Genomic DNA, 4,273 nt, shown 5'->3' with positions numbered 1-4,273 from the left:
TAAAGTTAATTTAATGAAAGCTGTTCTGTTCACACCATCCTTATTTCAAACATTACAAAAGATTTGTGAGACCTAAACCTTTTTCACTATGAAATAAGAATTATATATTATATTTTGTGTGTTTAAAGACCCTGTCCAATGAAAATTGTGTTTTTAACATGTTCTTGTACCACTTTTCTCATGACAGAGGAAAATAATTTAAGATAAAAATGTCTCAAAAAAGGACAGTTTCGCTTTTTCTTTTAGCTAAAGATTGCACAATAATAAATTAAAAAACCACTAGGAGATATTTTACAATAGATGAAACAATTACAGGAGAATTGTTCCTAATGCTAGAGCTAAACTTCTTTCAGTCACAACTAATTTGCACATAAGAAACCAGCATCGAGAACTATGACTCATCTAAACTTTATTTTCATTTTAGATGAGTTGGCTACTCACTCATTTTTAAATGTATGAGTTTTAACAATATAACAAGTGAACTACAGTTAATCTTTCCAACTAGTCCTAACAATTTTATTTAAACATTCAGGCCACCATACTTCTGTCTTTCTGTTATCTGACGTCTGAGGTAGTCATGCCCCTTATTTACTTGATTTAATAGACTCTAAGACTATTGTATCTCCTAAATTTGTACTACTTATGAAATGAGTTTTTACTGTCAAATCTGATCCCCTTTCCAGCATTTTGTCATCTAACACATCCAGTAAATGAGGGATAGATCTGAGCAAGGAAACCTTTCTACTCTTTTTAATATGGTGATTTTTGTTTTTTAATTGTTAATGATTCTTTCATTCTTCCTGTCTACTTCCATTTCCTGCACCTGATCACCTGGTCACGCTCTGACCATTTCAAGACTTCAAGTAGTTTACAAAGGAGGTCATGTTAAGGTTAAAAACACCAGAATCTTGATAAAATAGGCTGAGACATGACAATACATCGTTTGGTTTTGTGCAAAGTGTCAAAACGGAAATAAAAAAGTAATGAAATACGTGAAACCAAATGGAAATGTAAAACAATTAGCACTTATCGTGTTTTGGAAATGAGCTTTATTTTCTTTTCTTTTTTTAATTATAAAGGCTGGGAAATTGCTGATGCATTCCCCACAATTTGCATATATTGGGTTTAAATTTGTCTAAGTTGTTTTTCAACAAAATGCCTTTTTCTCCTTTTCTTTGTTTTTTCACATTCTAAAAACCTGTGCTGCTCACTGAGAGCTTCAGAAATGAATTTCAAAGGCAGCACAATAAAAGCTACAAAATAATTGAAGTCCCCCGCAGGACGTTCACTGTCATTCCACTTAAACACACCAAAGGCTCCCGCAGCAAACGGATTCTGTCAACTTTCTGTTTATCAGGTTCTGTTGGACCGTGCATCCACAATACAATTATTAAAGGAATGGACAAATGATTTGTGATGTTTTAGTTACTTTTACAGACTGAAGGGTCACGCAAGAACCAACAGATCAGCTGCACATCTAAGAAATAAAAAGGCACGGCGGCACAAATGTGGGATATCCCGTCAGGAAACCATTATCCTCTAAACGGAACAGATGATCAGCTCTGCAGCATCTGCTTCTTCATTTCCATAATCTAAAGAGAGCTTTTACTGCCACTTTTGTGATCATTACAGGCTTTCAGCTTCCATTTGTAAAATCATAGAAGATGGCAAAGGTTACCGTGAACTTGAGACATCACATTCATTTCTCCTCTACAGGACTCCAGACGTGAAAACAAGGTAAAGAAGTCTTTCAAACCTATTACTGTGAAATTAAAACGGGAAGGGAAATAAATCTACAGGTTATAGGTTTAAAGGAACTCTGAAGTGTGTTGAAGTTCAAAGATTGTGACAGACCCTGGGATCACTCTGCTCTGGGAGAGATTCACGCCATGACAGTTGGGTCGTAAGTTTGAGGTAGACATTTTTATTGACCTCATTTAAAAGCCTATGCTGTAGCACATAACCTATAATAATTTCCGTTCCTTCTTTTATGGGTTGCCATATCTTTCCTCTTCCAGCTGAATCAAATTTAAATAATCCTGAATGCAAAATATCTAAAGTCTATACTTTCAAATATATACACTTGAGAAAGGACAAGGGGGGGTGTCAAACTCATTTTGGTTCAGGGGCCACATTCAACCCGTCTGATCTCAAGTGGGCCGGACCACTAACATAAAAGCAAAATAAACTATGGTCTACTTGATATCTATCGCTTTATTTTTTTTTTCTCCGAGTTGGAAAAAAATGCCTTAAACAACCTAGTAGCTCAATCACTTAATAGTATTGTTATTATTATTATTATTATTTTGACATGTTGGTAGTTGTGGTGTCACACCTGATATTTTTTGAATCAACTTAACAGGCTGGCAGGAAACTAACTGTATCTTACCCAGACGTGGCACGCGCTTCAGAAGAAATGCTGTTTATTACTTGATTTCTTGTTGTACCGATATTTCTTTTCCTTTGCCTCCCCTAGTGGCAGAATTGCGCATTGCAGACATTTTTATTAAATACCCATAACGTGCTATCAGAAACTTGCTTTTTTTTTTTCAACATGCTTTTATTTTTTCTCTTCATAACTGGGTTTAAACCATGTGTCAACGTTCCCATTAGTGTTTTAATAATGATTATAACGTTTTTAACCAAAATTCCTCAACCTAAATGTCTTAAAAAGAAGTTTTCCATGTTGATCTGAAGCCTCTGTTTCCAAAATCTCCTCTGAGGGGGCGTGGCTTTTTGAGTTGAGCTGAGGAGCCCCCCATCTGATTATGATAGCTCTGTGTCTCGCTAGCGCAAATCTTCACCGCTGCTACATAAAAATGTCCATCAAAAGGGGTAATGTCCAGCCGTATGGTTCTGATCCGGTTGTCAGCTGGGACGAGGAAGTGAAGATCTTCATGGACAGAACTTCCTCCCAAATCCTGATTCTTTCTCCGTCCAGTTCACCAAAGACTCTTTTAGCTAATTCTCCAATGTTTATTGACTGTGATCAATACATTCAATCATTGGTTTCTCAGAGTTCTTGATAAAATAATCAAAGCTAACATCAAAATGCTCTTTCATTGATTTACAATCCTTTCCAACTGCGGTCAAATGAGCCGCCGTTCACATTTCCGTGGTCACATCAAGAAGCTCCGTGGAGTCTGGTGGAGATTTTCCAGCGTTCTCAGTCCTGCTACCGTAAGTATTGGATGAAACTCACACCAAAAACCCAGTGAGGCTGATTTGACCACAGAAATGTGAACGGCGGCTAATTTGACTGCAGTCAATGTGAAGATACCATCTTCTCTTCTCCAGAACCTGAACTTGACACACTAGGAACAGATGAGGGTTTAGTGCATGTGCAGCAGAGCTGTTGAGATGGACAGAAGATCATTTATTCAGACAGAGTCTGTCTGAGACAGTTTGATTGACAGAGATTTAAAAAGAGAAATACAAAAACTAAATTATTTCTTATTACATGTATTCTCTTTCATAAGAAAAATGACACAAATACATGTTAAAAACTCAAAAAATCATTAAAAAAATTTTACGCCTTCAAATTTCGGAGCCTGAGGTTCACTCATCTGTAAGAGACCTGCACAGGTCACAAGTCCACGTCACCGATGAATCAAACCAGCATGCATTCATGCTCAGTTCTGTGCAGTCGACCGAACACTTTTGTGTTTGGACCATGGGGGAAGGCAGAATACTCATTTAGACAGAAAAAGCATGCCTGTTCCACCCAGAACTCAAACAGTTTGAGCCTCAATCCATGTTTTAATTTTACAGCCGTGCAGCTTTGCAAGAGCTTAGCAAGGAAAAGAGAGGTTCAAGGACAGAAAGGAGCAACTGTAGGAGACAAAGACAATTAATGACATACAGAAGGGTATGGGAGCATGCTGTGCAACGTGATGAATGCATTATTGGTGAGACCCACAACAGAAGGCCCCTTTAGCAAGAAAAGAAATTACATGTTTGACCTTGTTAACACGTCATGTAATCAGGAGAACAAGTCATCAACACTGAGGGAATTGATTTCTTTCTTAAATCTGCCTGCATTCTCAGAGAGTCAAGGTCAGGCAGGATGTGAGGTCCATTTTAAAGGCTGGAGCAAACCCATCCTGGCTGCCTGTGGAGCTCAAACACTCATCATTTGCATGTCCTGGGATGCACTGGAGCTACCATCAGAATTCAAGCGTTGCTCTCTTTTTTTATTATTATGTGTAACCCTCCCAAAAAATATTTGGTTTTGACAAATAAAAGACCCAGTTTGATCACAAATTTTCCATGC

The 4,273-nt window shown here is 37.5% G+C and overlaps 1 long non-coding RNA gene across 1 annotated transcript in view; it reads left to right on the top strand.

Moving 5' to 3' along the window:
- Window positions 1-538: 538 nt before the first annotated feature.
- The window catches only part of LOC112159381, an 11,768-nt gene continuing 8,033 nt past the window's right edge, over window positions 539-4,273 (top strand). The window contains exons 1-2 of the long non-coding RNA XR_002921472.2: window positions 539-1,508; window positions 1,633-1,737. This is a non-coding gene — a long non-coding RNA (uncharacterized LOC112159381). The remainder of the gene's footprint in view (window positions 1,509-1,632; window positions 1,738-4,273) is intronic.

The sequence above is a fragment of the Oryzias melastigma genome, linkage group LG7 (assembly GCF_002922805.2).
Source record: "Oryzias melastigma strain HK-1 linkage group LG7, ASM292280v2, whole genome shotgun sequence".
Taxonomy (NCBI): Eukaryota; Metazoa; Chordata; class Actinopteri; order Beloniformes; family Adrianichthyidae; genus Oryzias; species Oryzias melastigma.
Note: the sequence above shows the minus strand (reverse complement) of the source record. Positions and strands in the feature narration are given on the sequence as shown.